This window comes from Protopterus annectens, chromosome 14.part0, assembly GCF_019279795.1.
Source record: "Protopterus annectens isolate FY-2018-M chromosome 14.part0, PAN1.0, whole genome shotgun sequence".
Classification (NCBI taxonomy): domain Eukaryota; kingdom Metazoa; phylum Chordata; order Ceratodontiformes; family Protopteridae; genus Protopterus; species Protopterus annectens.
The window spans coordinates 372,021,387-372,041,449 of NC_056748.1; positions in this window are offsets into that span (position 1 = coordinate 372,021,387).

Here is a 20,063-nt window from a genome sequence, read left to right on the forward strand (position 1 = left end):
ACAGAACACTAAAGAAAAAGCAGATAATGAAGACTGACAGCATAACTATAATGGATGTAATGAAAAATCCAGGACTATAAATGATATGTTTGAATTCCTTGTTCTTTACTTCTTTGTCTTATGCCAGGGGTTGTTGTACATGTAGATCCCCACCAACTATATTGGTCAGGGTCACAGTGGTATCAAGCTGGTAGGCTGACTAGACTTCCTTATCTTCAGCAGTAGTTTCCAGGTCATGTGGGATCCCCTGTCATTTCCAAGCAAGCTGAGAGATACAATCTCTGTACCTTATCCTGGGTCTGCAGCAGGGTTTCCTGCCATTGGACCATGCTCGGTGTAACTCTTGTGAGAAACGCTGTGGAGATATCCCCACAAAGTGTTCAAATCATCCTGATTTATTTCAACTAGAAAAGCAGTGTCTATAATCAGATGTCCTCCTAGATTTTTCCACATCTCACTCCATCATGGAAATTTAAGGAGAGGATAACAGGAATGGTATTGCAGGTGCTGGAAAACAATCCACGAGAGGGAGTTGGTCAGGTAGGGGTGGCAACACCGAGAAGGTGAGTCACACTACAAACAATGGGCTTATATCAGGGAGAGGATGGAAGCAAAATGAAGAAGTGGAGAAAGAGATGAAGGAGCACCAGAAAAGTAAGGTAGGAAAAGAGAGCTGAGTATAGGACAGGAGGCGGATAAAGGAACATAAGGAAAGGTTGCAATAGGTAGAGGAGGTGAAAATTAAAGGTTTTTGGGGACAAATATTTTTCTAAATTGGAGACAGAGGTGAAATTACTACTATGGAAAGTGAAAGGAGAAACTGCAAGGGTGGATACAGGGGGACAAAAGTAGATATTAGAGAGGTGCTGGCAGAGTTTTATGGGAAGCCATATACAGCAGGGGTTAAAAAGAAGGTTACTGATTTTTGAAGTTTAGAGAGCAGAACTTATAGGGCAAAAAACATGAAGATGCTAAATAAATAGATTGGGAATAGTGGTGGTGTTTGTGATCAAAACAGATTGAGAATAGTGGCATTGCTAAAGGTCATTCACTGTTTGAAGCAATGGGACTAGCTGGGTTTCCAGCTGATTTTTATAAATGGGTAGGGCTTGACACATGAGGGGAGGAATTAGTTATGGCACTCATGAGGAAGACACTGCCTCCACAATCAATGACAGAAAGAGCTGTAAGAGAGTTACTACAATGGAAGCATGTATTGAAAGCCCTGCGACCTTTCTTTTATTTCACTATGTAATGCAGATGCAGAACGGTATGCCAGAGTACTAAATGTGAGAAATGAAAGGGTAATGTTAAGCATTACACAGGTTACACAGACAGGTTTGGTGAAAAGGACTTCTCCCAAGGTCACCAGTAGTTACAAACAAACGTTTTTTGAGTGGAGAGAAAGGAGAAGCAGAGTATAGCAGAAATTAACAATTTCCCCCTTGGGAGCTTATTTTACCAGCCCTGGCTCAACCTCTTACAGCACGAAATCTGGACAAAGCCATAAATAATGGGGGGACAATTTTTAACTATTGCTCTTACAAACTTAGAAAGTTAATAGAATTACAGGTTTTACATTAACATGGATTTTCTGAATGGTATGAAGTTTGAAACTTAAATATCTATCATTATTTCCTGACTTCAATCCACAATTATTTGCCAGTGATTTGACAAAAAAAAAACCCAAATTGTATGAGGAGCAGACCAAAAATATGAGGGAAAAATCTGGACATTCTGCAAAAATCTGGACATTTGAGAGGTATGGGCCCAGCCCCCAGTGCCCCATGTTCATGCCACATCTACTAGCTTGTTTTCTGCCCCCCACCAGACTTGCTCCAATATCACTGGGGCTTGTTGTGGATCCTAAGGCTGTCTTCAGGGCTCAGCCATCTCTGCTTTCAGTTTGTTGTTTTCTTTTCTTTAAATTCTCTACCCACTTCCCTATCCCACCTCCCATACTTGCTGCTTAATTTCAAGATAAACTCCCCTCTTTGAACCATATTTCCCCTAAGGGACCATAAGCAATGAATACACATCCTTCCCTACCATTCAGTCAGTTGCCAGAACTGCTAATTGAACCCAGGTCATTAGGGCTTTATCCATTTACACCACTAGAGTGGCCCAGAAGTTAACATTTTGGATATCCAAAAAGCATATGACAGTGCTAATTGGGTGTTTTTTAGTATCCAAGAGCAAGTGTTGAGGGAGGAAGATTCATTAAAGAGGACAAGTGCATTGTATAAGGTCCCTTGAGTGTGGATTACTGCAAATGAGTGGGGCATCTAATCAAGTCAAGCTGGAAAGGGGGGTGGTTCCTGGCAGGGTTGTACCTTCTGTTAATGTTTATTTTTGACAGTGGTGGAGAAGCAAATACAGCACGTACGAAATGCATTTGTTAGCATAGATGGATTAGGGAAGAGATGCAGTCTTAACCTGTTTAAAGACAGCTGTGTGATGGTGGTGTAATTAGCTGATGTGCACGGCATGTTTAAAGACAGTTGTGTGATGGTGTTGTAATTAGCTGATGTACATGGCATGTTTAAAGACAGCTGTGTGATGGTGCTGTTATTAGCTGATGTGCACGGCATGTTTAAAGACAGTTGTGTGATGGTGTTGTAATCAGCTGATGTACATGGCATGTTTAAAGACAGCTCTGTGATGGTGCTGTAATTAGCTGAATTGCATGGCATGTTCATAGACAGTTGTGTGATGGTTCTGTTATTAGTTGATGTAAATGGCATGTTTAAAGACAGTTGTGTCATGGTGTTGTAATTAGCTGATGTGCACGGCATGTTTAAAGAGGGCTCTGTGATGGTGGTGTAATTAGCTGATGTACATGGCATGTTTAAAGACAGCTGTGTGATGGTGTTGTAATTAGCTGATGTACATGGTATGTTTAAAGACAGCTGTGTGATGGTGTTGTAATTAGCTGATGTACATGGCATGTTTAAAGACGGCTCTGTGATGGTGCTGTAATTAGCTGATTGCATGCCATGTTTAAAGACAGTTGTGTGAAGGTGGTGTAATTAGCTGATCGCATGGCATATTTAAAGACAGTTGTGTGATGGTGTTGTAATTAGCTGAATTGCATGGCATGTTCATAGACAGTTGTGTGATGGTTCTGTTATTAGTTGATGTAAATGGCATGTTTAAAGACAGTTGTGTCATGGTGTTGTAATTAGCTGATGTGCATGGCATGTTTAAAGAGGGCTCTGTGATGGTGGTGTAATTAGCTGATGTACATGGCATGTTTAAAGACAGCTGTGTGATGGTGTTGTAATTAGCTGATGTACACGGCATGTTTAAAGACAGCTGTGGGATGGTGTTGTAATTAGCTGATGTACATGGTATGTTTAAAGACAGCTGTGGGATGGTGTTGTAATTAGCTGATGTACATGGTATGTTTAAAGACGGCTCTGTGATGGTGCTGTAATTAGCTGATTGCACGCCATGTTTAAAGACAGTTGTGTGAAGGTGGTGTAATTAGCTGAATTGCATGGCATGTTCATAGACAGTTGTGTGATGGTTCTGTTATTAGTTGATGTAAATGGCATGTTTAAAGACAGTTGTGTCATGGTGTTGTAATTAGCTGATGTGCACGGCATGTTTAAAGAGGGCTCTGTGATGGTGGTGTAATTAGCTGATGTACATGGCATGTTTAAAGACAGCTGTGTGATGGTGTTGTAATTAGCTGATGTACATGGTATGTTTAAAGACAGCTGTGTGATGGTGTTGTAATTAGCTGATGTACATGGCATGTTTAAAGACGGCTCTGTGATGGTGCTGTAATTAGCTGATTGCATGCCATTTTTAAAGACAGTTGTGTGAAGGTGGTGTAATTAGCTGATCGCATGGCATATTTAAAGACAGTTGTGTGATGGTGTTGTAATTAGCTGAATTGCATGGCATGTTCATAGACAGTTGTGTGATGGTTCTGTTATTAGTTGATGTAAATGGCATGTTTAAAGACAGTTGTGTCATGGTGTTGTAATTAGCTGATGTGCACGGCATGTTTAAAGAGGGCTCTGTGATGGTGGTGTAATTAGCTGATGTACATGGCATGTTTAAAGACAGCTGTGTGATGGTGTTGTAATTAGCTGATGTACACGGCATGTTTAAAGACAGCTGTGGGATGGTGTTGTAATTAGCTGATGTACATGGTATGTTTAAGGACAGCTGTGGGATGGTGTTGTAATTAGCTGATGTACATGGTATGTTTAAAGACGGCTCTGTGATGGTGCTGTAATTAGCTGATTGCACGCCATGTTTAAAGACAGTTGTGTGAAGGTGGTGTAATTAGCTGATCGCATGGCATATTTAAAGACAGTTGTGTGATGGTGTTGTAATTAGCTGAATTGCATGGCATGTTCATAGACAGTTGTGTGATGGTTCTGTTATTAGTTGATGTAAATGGCATGTTTAAAGACAGTTGTGTTGTGGTGTTGTAATTAGCTGATGTGCACGGCATGTTTAAAGAGGGCTCTGTGATGGTGGTATAATTAGCTGATGTACATGGCATGTTTAAAGACAGCTGTGTGATGGTGTTGTAATTAGCTGATGTACATGGTATGTTTAAAGACAGCTGTGTGATGGTGTTGTAATTAGCTGATGTACATGGCATGTTTAAAGACGGCTCTGTGATGGTGCTGTAATTAGCTGATTGCACGCCATGTTTAAAGACAGTTGTGTGAAGGTGGTGTAATTAGCTGATCGCATGGCATATTTAAAGACAGTTGTGTGATGGTGTTGTAATTAGCTGAATTGCATGGCATGTTCATAGACAGTTGTGTGATGGTTCTGTTATTAGTTGATGTAAATGGCATGTTTAAAGACAGTTGTGTCATGGTGTTGTAATTAGCTGATGTGCACGGCATGTTTAAAGAGGGCTCTGTGATGGTGGTGTAATTAGCTGATGTACATGGCATGTTTAAAGACAGCTGTGTGATGGTGTTGTAATTAGCTGATGTACACGGCATGTTTAAAGACAGCTGTGGGATGGTGTTGTAATTAGCTGATGTACATGGTATGTTTAAAGACGGCTCTGTGATGGTGCTGTAATTAGCTGATTGCACGCCATGTTTAAAGACAGTTGTGTGAAGGTGGTGTAATTAGCTGATCGCATGGCATATTTAAAGACAGTTGTGTGATGGTGTTGTAATTAGCTGAATTGCATGGCATGTTCATAGACAGTTGTGTGATGGTTCTGTTATTAGTTGATGTAAATGGCATGTCTAAAGACAGTTGTGTCGTGGTGTTGTAATTAGCTGATGTGCACGGCATGTTTAAAGAGGGCTCTGTGATGGTGGTATAATTAGCTGATGTACATGGCATGTTTAAAGACAGCTGTGTGATGGTGTTGTAATTAGCTGATGTACATGGTATGTTTAAAGACAGCTGTGTGATGGTGTTGTAATTAGCTGATGTACATGGCATGTTTAAAGACGGCTCTGTGATGGTGCTGTAATTAGCTGATTGCACGCCATGTTTAAAGACAGTTGTGTGAAGGTGGTGTAATTAGCTGATCGCATGGCATATTTAAAGACAGTTGTGTGATGGTGTTGTAATTAGCTGAATTGCATGGCATGTTCATAGACAGTTGTGTGATGGTTCTGTTATTAGTTGATGTAAATGGCATGTTTAAAGACAGTTGTGTCATGGTGTTGTAATTAGCTGATGTGCACGGCATGTTTAAAGAGGGCTCTGTGATGGTGGTGTAATTAGCTGATGTACATGGCATGTTTAAAGACAGCTGTGTGATGGTGCTGTAATTAACTGATGTACATGGCATATTTAAAGACAATTGTGTGATGGTGGTGTAATTAGCTGATGTACATGGCATGTTTAAAGACAGCTGTGTGATGGTGGTGTAATTAGATCTGAAGTAGTTTACTTCATTTGGTCTTCAACCTGTGGGTCTCGGATCCACATCGGATCCAACACAGCCGCATTTTCCAGCTATGGATCTGAGCTCCAAGCTCATCCCCTTACCCATAATGCCCTCTGTCTCCCTTCTCCCTTCAGATCTTGTTTGCTGCTAATGTTGTACAAGCGTGGTTCCGTTCAGTTTAGTGGGTGAAAACTTATATCTTTATATCCTCACCCAGATCTGGACAGTCTGCAGCTCATGGCTTGGCTGCTCCAGTTTCCATGATCATTAGGACTCCTGGATTGTCATCCCCTGTTAAGTCCATTTTGGTAGCAGCTCACAAATCCTCTACCAGAAAGGTGTATCATAGTAAATGGAAACGTTTCTCCATATGGGCCAGTCAGCGGGCCTTGGATCCCTTTACTGCACCTCTTTCGTCAGTCTTAGATTTTCTGACGAGTATTTTTTATCAGGGTGAAAGTTCCTCTACAGTTAAAGTCCAACTGGCAACTATTTCTAATTTCCATGTAGGGGTGAATTTGTCTTCCTTGGCTTCTTCCAAACTTTGTAAGACTTTCCTTAAAGGTGCCTTTCTTCTTAGACCCCCAGTTAAGGACCCTACGCCTCCATGGGATCTAACGTTGTTGTTACAGTCATTAGTTTCTGCAGCCTTTGAACCTACAGCTTCAGTTGATTTGCAATTTTTAACCTGGAAAACTGCCTTCTTGATTGTTATTACCTCAGCCAGAAGAGTGTCAGAGCTTCAGGCTCTCTCTATCAAAATGCCTTACATGATCTTTCACAAAGACAGAGCGTCACTGCGCACTAATCCATCTTTCCTTCCTAGGGTAGCCTCGGAAGCAAATATTAATCAGACTATCAGTTTACCAGTTTTTTTTCCTTAACTTCCAAAACAAAGGGGAATACAAGCTGCATCTGCTTGATGTTCATAGGCAATTGAGATTTTACTTGCGCAGGACGAAACCTTTTCGCAAATCTGATCAACTGTTCATGTCTTATGCTAAACCTTCTTAGGCAAGCAGGTTTCCAAGGTAACTATTGCTCACTGGATTTCCCAATGCATTGTTCGAGCCTATGCTGTGAAAGGCATGTCTCTGCCAGGACAAGTGAAGGCATATTCTACTCAATCTATGGCTACGTCAGCTGCCTTCTGGTCTAGGGTGTCTCTGGATGATATCTGTTCGGCAGCAACTTGGTCCTCATCTCATACCTTTATTTCACATTACAAGCTGGATATTGTGTCTATAAACAGAGCATCCTTTGGCTCTGTGGTGCTCCAGAACATCCTTCTATGAGGGCCACCCAGGAGTTTTTGGTAGCTGGGGACTGTCCCACAGACTGAAGACCAAATGAAGTAAACAACTTCAGTTAAAGAAGTTTTGTACTCACCATAAGGTTTCATCTGAGTAGTTGTACTTCATTTGTCTTCAGCCTTCCTCCCCCCCTCCTTCACCCTGACCTTATCATCTGAGCAGTCTTCATATACCTTTGTGTAACTTGTGAGGTCCTTGGCCCAGTCTAGGCCTAGGAGTTTGTAGTGACTCATGTTTATGATAAGGTGCTGTTGGGTCAGGTATCTGATACTATTTAGGCAGCAAACTCAATCTGAAGGGAGAAGGGAGACATGGGGCATTATGGGTAAGAGGAAAAGCTTGGAGCTTGGATCCATAGCTGGAAAATGTAGCTGTGTCGGATCCGATGTGGATCCGAGAACCACAGGTTGAAGACAAATGAAGTACAACTACTCAGATGGAACATTATGGTGAGTACATAACTTCTTTTTATATGTATTTTTGTTTTGTAAAGGTGTCTGCTTTGAAGTTTCACATGCAGAAGATGTAATGGTGACGGAGAGTATGGATAGTGCAGCTACCATTTTCAAATGGAGACAGGAGAAAACTATGTGGGTATTAAGCCTTACATAAATTATAGAAATTAAGGAGAAAACTGGCAGATTTACTTAGAAAAATTAGCAGTATATTGAATAAGTAAAGCTGAAGGGTGAATCCTTTATGCAGAAGAAAAGAAGTTGCAAGGGCAATGGTGACACCAGTGTTTTTGTATTTGATTGCACACATACACATCATCCACTAAAATATGTCTTAGGGAAGTCCAAAAAGTATGTGAAATGTTTAAGAGGCAGGGTCTAAAAATTGGGAAAGCTAAGATAAAGGTGGGGTGGGGGATGTAACTTTATGAGATATGTACTGGTGGCAGATATGAGTCAGTGGATAAGGGAAAAGGAAAAAAGAGAAGTTAAAATAGGGACAGTGGGTAGTAGCAGATAGGATATGTGAAATGTATTTAGGATGGGTTGAGCTGATAACAGGAAAGGATGGAAATTATAATGTTGGGTGGGGAAATGTTTGGTTGGGAGAAGCATATAGCTTGGATGAGGTTTCAGCAGGTGGGGGTGACAGCGACTTAAATGAGGTTTCAGTTAGTACAACAGGGTCTACATTTAATGATTATTGCCCAGATTATAGTCAGAATTCAGAATCTCATCTTTCATATTCCCACTACAAGTTATACTGTTATGACAGACATGAATAGGCACAATCATGTGGCACCCATTCATTACAGAGAACACATTCTGCTAACTTAATGGACTCCTTGTTAGCTTTCACCAGAACAGCTACTGACTGACTTTTCCATGTAAAGCTGCCCAAGGACGCCATACTATACTATCATCTCCCACAAAACATTTCAGGGTACATGGTTATATACAGTCTTCACAACTTATGTTACTGTTGTGAGACTGAGGAAATATTAAATGTATTAAAAGTAGCAGGGGTCTGAGAAGAAAAGCCCTCCTACAAAAACAATTTAAAGGTACAAAAGTTGTTGTATCTTTCGGCTTTTCCCGTTTAGGGGTCGCCACAGCGGAACTCCGGTCCGCTAATGATTGGCAGTAGATTTTTACATACCGACTTGCCAGGCCTGGCGCACAACCTTCAACGAAGGTACACCCATTCACACATGTCTCCACACAGAAGACGCTTTAGCTGAGAATCGAACAGGACACCGTCTTACAGTGAGGCAACAATGCTACCGCAGCACCACCTTCGCAGCTTTTAAAGGTACAAAAGTGAGTTTCAGAATTTGCTGACAGCTGGTGAAATCACAGTTATGTTTTTGAAATGATGGGATGTGCAGTACTGGGTCTCACACTTCCAGTGGAGAGCCTCTAGACAAGATACTACTCAAACCTTTTTCTGTACCTTGAAATCCTGCCCACAAAAATCATGAATATGAGCGGAGTCAGGACATGGCCTTGGTGAAATCCTACATCACTTTGAAGGTATCTGATTGAATACCACAGATGTGGAAACAACTTGAGCTTTGTGAATACAAAGCCCAAATCACATAAAGCAGCCGTAGGACCTATCATCTCTCACAAAACATTTCAGAGTACATGGTTATATATATTCGTCACATTCTAAAAACACATGCAAGATATACTGAGAAAGTTATATGATTCCAGTGATATTTATGCAAGTATTCCACTGCCAGGACAGAGGTTCAACTGTCAGTGTCTCCTTTCTAGCACCATAACACAGACTTCTATGGAGGCAGAGTCCTCTTTAATTTGCTCATACCCTCCTTTCCCCTTTGAAAAGATGGACAACCTCTTCAAAGTGCCAGTTCATAGATATTGTCCCTGCCCATCAAGCAACATTGTTAACTATGACACCCAAATAATAAGCATGACTCCCCAGCAATAACCACTAACTTAAAAATTTCTGGGTGAATCTCACAGACTTCCAGTCCCTTATTACTGTGGCACTAATTAACTGCTGCAAGAGCTACAATGATATAAATGGAAAAAAATCCTACTAGCTGTTCCTGGCACTGCCTCCTTAAAAGAGAGCATGCCTACTAGTATCAGGAGTTTCTCAAAGTGTTTCTTCAACCTTTGTGCCACATGTCTGATCAAAATTTCCTGTTTTATCATCCTCCTATGTCACTGGGTGATTTACCAAACCCACTGTAGCCATCCATAAGTCATTCTTCATGACCTCAATTTCCTTCTGTACATAGTTATTTTGTTTCAGTGTATTCCATAGCTTTCATTTTCCATGCTTTTTGGAATCTATTAATCAGAGTTGGAAACTGCCCTTGCTAGGACTGCATGAAAAGCCTGTTTCATTTGCTTGACAGTTTATCTCAACACCAGTGTCTAACAACAGTTCTAGGGTTACCACCATAACAAGTACTGTCTACATTTTAGTTACAGTTTCTGGTTGGTCACCTCAGCTACTGAAGTCCTGAACTGACTGTATTTACACATTTCTAACTTCTTCAGGTATATGGGAAAAACTCTTTTGGAGGTGGGAGATGAACTAATCCAACAGAGAAGCTTTTTGTAGGCACTCTCAAGATACCTCCACTACATATTTATAGATTCATGGGTCTGTCCAGCTGCAGATTTAGTTAGCTGACCTTGCTTAACATCAAGTAGTCATGACTAGACAGCTCAGTGCTTGTCTTGATTGCAGCATGCAGAACATATGGTTTCAGGTCTACAAACACAACTACAAAGTTGATCAGAAATCTCTAGCCCAAAGTGCTCTTGCACCAAGCCACTTATAATCAAGCATGGTGTTTTCCATGGATAGTCCACGACTAACACAGAAGCCCAATAACAATTCACCACTCAGGTTCATATCAGACAACATCTGCCTCCCAATCATGCCCATGCAGGTACTGTTGTATCCCATGCAGGTATTGTTGTATCCCCACATAAGTGATGAAGTCACCCTGTAGAACAACATAATCAGCAGGTGGCAACCTGCCAAGTACTACTTTTGTAGTCTCACAGGAAAGTAAGAATACTGAATAGCTATTGATTGCCTATGCATAAGCATCAGGGAGTGTTTTGCTTTCTGCAGTTTACAGTCATATTTAGACAACCATCCTATATATTGGCACAAACTCCAAACATATGGCACCCAGTATGTGTGGGGGGTGAGGGCTTGTGAAAAGCCTCACACCTACACAGGGGCCCCTCCCAAGGTATAACTCCACAGAAGAAGAACGTTCATCTCTGATGGAGAAGTATGGCTCCAAAACTAATGCTTTGTGTACAGTTAAGTCTAAGCATATTTAGATGAAAGTATTCAACCTACCACACAAGCTATGGCTCCTTTTGCAGCACTGATATAATCTGCTCTCCAAGAGCCAGTTTCAATTTCCAGGGTATAGTCACTCTTAAACAATCCTAATCCTACCTGCTGCTTGATTGCCACTGTAGCTGACTCTCATATTTTACATTGTAGATGATGAGCTCACGTGGCAGCTCACATCTCGTTTTCAGGCTAAGACCAATTGGGCTGCAAGTTTTTTGACCATCAAATGGTCTCCAGTGAACACCACCTTCCTGGTTCTAGAGTATGTATTGGTATCCCTGTTCTATGTAAGACTCACATTACCTGATGGCATACTCGAGGTTAAGATTTTTGATTAATTTTTCGGACATCTTCTCTTAGACCCATTTGCCAATGGTGATCCTCCCAGGAGCTAAGTTTCCACAGTACATCAGTGCAGTACAGAAGAAACAACAGAGAAAAGAGATTCACTGTTTCTGTTTTTTTTTTAATTTAACAAAATTGAGGTTTTCATAGGGACAGTGCAGAAATAAAAGGAAAATCAGGTATGTTTATGTTTCTTTAGTTTTGCAGAGCATACCTGATTTTTCTCATATATTGCTCTATCCCTGGGCATATACCAACAAAAAGTTTGGCTGCTCAATGGTACCTCAGCGGCTGGACTTTCTTCTTTTGGTATATGCTTGATTTACAATGGGCACACCAGTTGGGCTTTCCAATTAGTGTGCACATTTTGGAATACTAATAATCTGCTATTGTATAATTATTGGCCTCTATCTACCAAAGACATGGAAACCAGACCCAGGGTGAATTTTCAATTTCCTGTCCAATGGTCAAGGTTACAGTTGAATAGGTTTGGAGGTTGCCAATGTCTGTGTTGATCATTTCCATGATAATTCACCCCATGGCTTTGGTATTAGACTAGTCAGACTAATAGGTCTGTAGTTTCTGGAGTTGGTTGATAGTCCACCCATGTGAAGAGGGATAACTATTGCAGTCCTCCATTCCCATGGTATGTGGCCAGTTTTGAGGCTGCAGATTAAAAATTACTCAAGAGGTCCTGATAGGTCATGTTTCAAGATATTTAGGAGGCAACCTTGGATATTATCTGGGCTCATTGATGGTGTTATTTGCCTTAGTGAGTGCCGCCATAACCTGCTTCCTGCTAATAGTTAGCGGGGTTATGGTAGTAGGGATTTCATGGGTGGAGGCAGGGGGGGACAGTGGGAGGTGAAGTTAGAGCTGAATTTGTCAGCCAGCAAGCTCACTATGTCATTCTGCTCAGCGAAGGTGGTACCATTTACCGCCAGTTCAGCCCACTGCTGTGTGTGTTACCTTTAAGGTTTTGGACACAGCTGTAGAAGGCCTTGTTGTTGTCTTTAGTCTGAAAGGCTAGCTTGATCTTGTTGCATTTAATTAGTCTTAGTTTCCTGTTAAGTTTAATTAGGGAGATCTTGCCATTATGAGAGTTGCTCTTTTTGATTTTGGATATAACTTTTTTCTTTTTATTATATACCCTGTTAAGGTTAGGATTCTACCAGTGTGGTTTGTGTAGATCATTGTGTGTGTATGTACCTTTAGGAAGCTATCCAAGGGCTTGCACAAGTGTATAAATACTGAGCACATGCAAGTCTGACTGCCATTTTGTAGTTAGCTGTTGAGATGTAAGCATGCATGTATGCAAAATATGTCTGTTAACTAGTTTGTTTGTATTTTATGATGCTGCTGTTCATCCTGATGTGTTTCTATGTATTAAAGAATCTGCCTCCTTGTCTTGTATGCTAGAGAGGGATGAGGGATATGGTGTCAGAAGTGGGATGTCCAAAGGACATGTATTGGAGGCGGCATGTCTAACACGACTTAAGGCACTTGCTTGAAACTGGTGGAATATACAGCAGTGAATCATTCCAACTGTATGTACACTTCGCAAAACAGGTCAGAAACATATTTAAGATATTAAAACTTGCTCAGCACTATTTCTTATTTGTAAAATATGAAACAAGGCATACAGAACATTATAAATGATATTTGCAGAAACTGATGTGTACAATATTGATAAAAAATATTTGAATTACTATGGAAAATGTTTGAAATAAAGTCCGAATTGCATAAAACAAAATAAGAGGAAACAACCACATTTTTGCAAAGTATGTATTTTCATATTAAGCAAAGGTATTCAAGTTCTCAAAAGTATATAAAGTGTTTGCATGTTTGTGCAGTGTTACAGTAAAGTTATTTCTCAAAGTACAGCCATTACAGGGCATATTCAAAGAATACAGCTGTTAGAGAGCATATTTCACAAAGTACAGTATTTCAAATTGTTTATTGTGCATTTGAATGTTACTACTCACAGAACAGTTTGTTCGTACATAATTACAAGGGTCATATTTTCAGTGTGTTTGTGCATACTTTGTGGGCATGGCAGATGGATTTCAAAAACCCAGTGCACTTGCATTTGACAGTAATATTGCTGAAAAGTGGAGAGTGTTTGAGCAAGAGTACATTCTCATACAGGCTGCATTTTCTGATAAAGATGACTATACAAAGGCATTTATTCTGCTTAATTTAGCTGGGTTGGAAGCCATAGAAAGGGAATGTTCATTTGTGTATGCACCTGCTATCTATGCAAGAGAGGGGGAAAAACCGTTATACCATAGTAGCGGCTGAGTCAAGGGAGGACCCAGAGTGCTTAAAATGTAAATTTAGAGAAATGTGTAACTCCCAGACAAATGTTACTATGGAAAGCACTTATTTTACATATGGGATCAAAAACCTGGTGAAACCTTTGCAGCATATATAACTGACTTGAGAAACAAAGCTAAAACATGCATATTTGGTGATTTAAGGGATGAGTTGATTAAGGACAGACTTGTGTGTGGTATTAAAGATGATGCTGTGAGAAATATTTTGCTTTGTGACAGTGATTTCACTTTGAATAAGGCCATTGAGATTTCTCAGATATATGAGCTCACAGAAATGCACACACATATGCTTATAAATGAGACTAACTCTAGAAGGCACAGTGACAAAGCTCACATTGATAGTATGCAGCACGTGGTTAAAAGAAACAGGCCCAAGCACATGGCAGCAACTGTAGCCCCTGCAACACTCACTGGTAAACCCTAGAGCTTTCCAGCAAATTCCGGAGTTTTCACAGTCTCAGTGAAGCATAAGAGTGAGTCAGCAAACTCAAAGCATGGGCCTCAACCTAGTTTCATTGCCAGCTGTCATAAATGTGGTGAAAATCATGAATCTAAATGGGAAAAATGTTTAGCTTTTGGTCAGCAATGCAACAAATGCATTAAATGGAATAATTTCAAAAGATTTTGTAAATCAAAAGGCCCACATTCTTTTATTAAAAGGGAACATTTTAAGAAACAAGTTGATCAATTAGAAAGCTGCAACCCTACTCTTTATGTTGATGATGTGTCAGTGGTTCATGAAACAGTTAATGCAGTAGATTTAAGGGCAAAGAATGAAGTATTTTGTACTGTTCGAATAAATGGCAGACCCACAGAGCTCAAAGTTGACACAGGTTCCAAATGCAATGTTATGTCAGCAGAAACATTTGCTAGAGTATGTTATGGTGAAAGACTTGATTTGCCAAGGTGTGCAGAGCTTGTTGCTTATGGAGATGAAGAAATTCAAACCAAAGGCTCATTAGTGCTTTCATATTACTCTGCTGGAAGAAGCTATGACTTATTACTCTATGTGATCAAGAGGCACGTCCAATCATTATTAGGGCTCAGAGACAGTTTGAAAATGGAACTGCTTTCATTTAATAAGAAAGCCCACCATGTTAGCTTAAAAGACTACTGCTCTAATTTTGCCCAGTGCATTTTTTCTACCTATGCTGATCTTTTTGAAGATAAACTAGGGAAACTTCCAGTTGTGTACCCTATGAAGTTAGAGTCAGAGGTCAGTTTAGTTATCAGGCCAGCACGTAAAGTTCCAGTAGCAATGCAGGACAGAGTCAAAGCGGAGTTAGATAAAATGGTACAACAAGGTGTGATTTGTCCAACTGAAACTCCAACTGAATGGGTAGATATCAGAATATGTATTGACCCCCAAGGTTTGAACAAAGCATTAAAAAGACATCATCCAATGCACACAGTTGAAGAAGTCACAGCCTTGATGCCAAATGCCACTGTTTTTCTGTCTTAGATGCAAAGTTCATTTTGGCAAATTCAGCTTGACAATAAATCCTCATTGCTCACTACTTTCAGTACTCCGTTTGGCAAGTAAAGATTTTTGAGAATGCCATTTGTGATAAATTCTGCAAGTGAAGTCTTTCAGAGTGCAATGGAGCACATTTTTTTCTGGGTATCCTTATATTATTATAGCAGATGACATACTAGTAGGAGGTAATGGTGAAGCTGAGCATGCCAGAAACCTCAAAAAAGTTTTAGAAAGGGCACGTCAAGTGAATCTTAAACTCAATCCATACAAATGCAAATTCAGGCTACAAGAAGTTACTTATGTTGGTCATTTATTTACTAGTACAGGCCTACGACCAAACCCTTCAAAGCAAACAGGCATTCTCGAGATGCCAGCTCCAGGCAATGTTCAAGCCCTGCAACGTTTTCTTGGCATGGTCAACTATCTAGGTAAGTTCATTCCAATCTTGAGCCAACTTTCAGCACTGCTTAGAGAGATGACACATAAAGATATATCCTGGTCTTGGTTAGAGCAACACCAAAGAGCATTTGAAGTCCTGAAACAGAGAATTGCTAGCCCACCAACTCTCAGATGCTATGATGTTCACAAACCAGTTACACTTTCCTGTGATGCTTTGAAATTTGGTCTTGGTGCAGTCATTCTACAAGAGAATCAACATATTGCCTATGCATTGAGAACGGTTACCCAAACTGAAATGCAGTATGCCCAGATCAAGAAAGAGCTTTTGGCAATTGTGTTTGCATGTTCAAAGTTCCATGATTATGTTTTATGGTAGAACTATCCAGATTGAAACAGACCACCAAACTCTAGTCACTATTTTGAGAATGTTTATGCATTCAGCTCCAGCCTGACTGCAACGCATGATGCTGAGATTGCAAAAGTATAATTTAAATATTGTCTACAAGAAAGGCAAACTTCATCATCTTGCTGATAAATTTTCCAGATCGCCAAGAAACACCATAGAATGGCATGAGAATGAGAATCTTGATTTTGAAGTAATGGAAGTGAGAAATTTTTCTTCCACACATCTTGGTGAGTTGAGAGATCACACAGGCACAGATCCAGTTTTACAAAGACTCAACCACTTTATCAATCAAGAGTGGCCGTCAAAGCAATCTAGTTTACCTCAAGAAGTGCAACCTTATTTTTGATACAGAGATGAGATTTTGAATGTCAAAGGTATCAGTATGAAAGGTCGGGAAGTAATTTTTTCAAAGTCCTTGCAACCAGGGTAGATTACTATCGTGCATCATGGTCACCCAGGAACTGACTCTACCAAAAGAAGAGCGAGGGAGCTAGTGTTTTGGCTTTCTATGTTACAAGACATTGAGAGAGCACTCTCATCTTGTTTCTTGTGTAATAGTACTAAGCCACATCAATAGAAAGACCATTTCAGCTAAACCAGATTCCAGAGCTACCTTGGTCAACAGTAGTCACCAATATCTTCGAGTGGAATGATCAACATTATTTGGTGCTAGTAGACTCTTACATGGTAGTCCACACAAAGTTATTTCTGACAATGGGATGCAGTTTACAAGCCAACAGTTCAAAAGAATTGCTGAGGAATGGGACTTCACTCATGTCACGAGTAGCCCTGAGTTTCTACAGTCAAATGGTTTGGCAGAACATGCAGTCCAAAGTGCAAAACAGTTACTAGAGAAGTGAAAACAAGATAATAGTGATGTTTTCCTGAATCTCTTGAATTTCAGAAATGTTCCTCTTGATAAACATCTTGGTTCAACTGCTCAGAGATTTCTGTCAAGACAAACCAGAACCACATTACCAATCAGTAGTCAATTGTTGGTTCCATGTGTTAAGAACAACAGGCTAGTGAAAACCAATCTCTTGAAGAAGCATTTAACCCAGAAGTCTTACTATGATAAAACCAGCAAACCACTCAATCCATTACGAGAAGGTGAAGTGGTGAGGATGTAAATGTCCAGAGGTTATGACTGGATTGATGTCAAGAGTATTTGCCCAGAGCCAAGATCATACATTTTGTGGAATCCCAATGAGCAGAGTTTAGGTGGAATCGGAAGCATTTAATACCGGTGTCCGAGCCTATACCATAGCACATAGCCTGTGAGAAAGACTCTTTTTCTTAGAGTGAGTTGTCTGTTGTTCCAATTCCAGAGAAAGTTCTAGAGGACATTCACGTTCCTGTGACGAATCCAGAAGTTCCTCATACGAGTTGTTCACCGAAGACTGTTCCTGTTGCTAAATTTGGTCCAGATTGTTTTGTTATGTTATGAGATATGGTTGCATCTCTAAACCCTGTAACAGATACAAAGCAACTTGGACATGAACATTCTGTTTTGTTTCTAATGTTTATAGTAATGCATTTCTAACTCTAGTATTGCTTTTACAAAGGGCAATCTTTTTAAGATGGAGGATGTAGATCAATAGGTGTTTATGTACCTTTAAGAAGCTATCCAAGGGCTTGCACAAGTGTATAAATACTGAGCAAGTGCAAGTCTGACTGCCTTTTTTAGTTAGCTGTTGAGATGTAAGCATGTATGTATGTATGCAAGGTCTGTCTGTTAATTAGTTTGTTCACATTTTATGATGGTGCTGTCCATCCTGATGTGTTTCTATGTATTAAAGCATGTACATGAAATACCCTGCTTGCTTGTCTTCTGTGTTAGAGAGGGGTGAGTGACAGTTTGTTTTTAGGGTTTGTTTTGGGCTGACTTCTGGTAGGTACAGCAGCCTCTATACAGCCATTTACATGGTTGTATATGGTTTCTCTGAACAATTCTGAACAGGTTGATATGACCTCAGGGTTTGGAGGGGTACTGAATTTTGAAAAATGTCACTTAATAGGATGTAGTTTGCATTAGAATAGTTCCTGTTTCATGTTTTGCTGGGTTTTCCATGTTGATTTTTATTTTGAATGAGACAGCTTTTTCATCTGATTTCATCAGTCAGGACATGACAGGGAGGGGGGTGGACAGCAGTCTCCCATATTGGTAAGTACTAGGGCCAATATTTTTGAACCACTTGTTTATGTGTGCACTATCTGGTCGAGGGTAGTTATGTTAATAATCTCCAGGAAATGTTGTGCCTGTAAGATGCAGGCAGTGTACATTTCCCATTCTAAGGAGAGGTAGTTGAAGTCTCCTATGAATAGGGTACTTAGCTGGATTGTGAGTGCCTCCAGCAGGTCTAAGTATGAGTTATGTGATTCTTGGGGCATAGATGGTGACCTACATCTAGCTAGGATATGGTAAGGGACTTTATCTATGGTGATCTGCACGTGAATGAATTCCAGGGCATCATCCTGTTTAACCAGACTAGAGGTATATTTGTTTCTAATGTAAATCAAGACTCCTCCACTTTTAGTCCCTGTCTGTGCAGATAATGGTCTAAATGTGTGGAAGGCACTAAAACCTTATACTGCTGGTACACTTTCTGTGGCTTTAAACCATGTCTCAGTAATGGTACAGATATCTATATTCTTCCGAGTGAGGACAGCTTGTAGGAGATGGAGTTTCTTGTTAAGGCTCTCTAAGATGGTAGTTCTGTCAATTTGGCATTGCCTAAAAAAGCCTCTAAGGAGGGTGTATAAGGTTTTAGCTAATATCCAGAAGTATAGGGGGACAGGTGCAGACAATCCTTGATAAAGCAATGTGGTCTATTAACCATGTCCTCTCATGCTGACAAATACTGAATCCCCCTAGAATGATACCAGACTAAGCCAGTTGTTAAAGTCAGTCATTTTTTGTTCACGCTGTGGCATCATCCTTAGTGATGGTAGAATGGTGCTCAATGCAAGGCACATACCTGTCTGAAACACAGAGAGATCCATAATGTCTCTTCATATAGTCCAGTGAGGTATGTCTCAGGTCATTTGCACCCACATGGACTATGATAGAATCATACTGATACCTGTGGTGCATTGACTTGAATGCATGCATTACCCGGCAGATCCTGGCTCCAGACAAGCAACTATTTTCTTTTTCTTAGCCACACTGGTGAGTGGGGCATCCGTGTGTCTTACAATGGAGTCCCCTATGACAAGAGCCCTGGGTTAAGTGTTTGCATGCCTTATGGGCTTTGTTTCTGGGGTCTATTGGGTGTGGCATGTGTCTAGTGTTTGGTGATGATTTTGGTGTGTGCTTTAGAGATTGTTAAGGATGGGTGTTGCTGTTTATAGGCTTAGGATGTCTTTAATGTTTTGCAATATTGTTTTTTAGTGTCTCAGCATAAGCTGGTCTGTGTGTGTGATATACAGTGTGTGTGGTGGATGTCATTTGTGTATTCTTGGCAGCTCCATTTGTAACCAAGATTTTAGCCTTCAATGAAATTGTGTATGTACCTCTCTCACATACTGTGTTAGTTTCTTTAAGGATTAAAAGGCTGTCTATGAACACAAGACAATTGCTACATTGTCTCAGGATGCATATATCTGTCAAGGTGGCTATGGAGATATTTGGAAATTGCATATCGATGTTGTCTGTACCTGTATTAGGGGAGGCAATTACGGTTCATGGACTGAGTTATATAGTGGTCTCCTAAAGCAGTCATTAGGGTTAGGTTCTAGAGTTCATGCTAAGATATGTTATTAGTGCTGTGAAAAGTGCAAGCTAGCTGGTCTAAGCTAAACTCCATGCAACATATCATTAAGTTACAGATTACAGTTCTAATACAGTACTAATATTATCAACATATATGAAAATGTATTTGGTCCAACATTACAATCAAAAATAGATACAAGTCTGAAACAAGACAGTACTTATTAAGCTAGCAGTTCTGTAATATATATGCATATATATATATATATATATATATATATATATATATATATATATACATATATATATATAAAAATATATATATATATATATATATATATATAGAGAGAGAGAAAGCGAGCTTACCTTTAA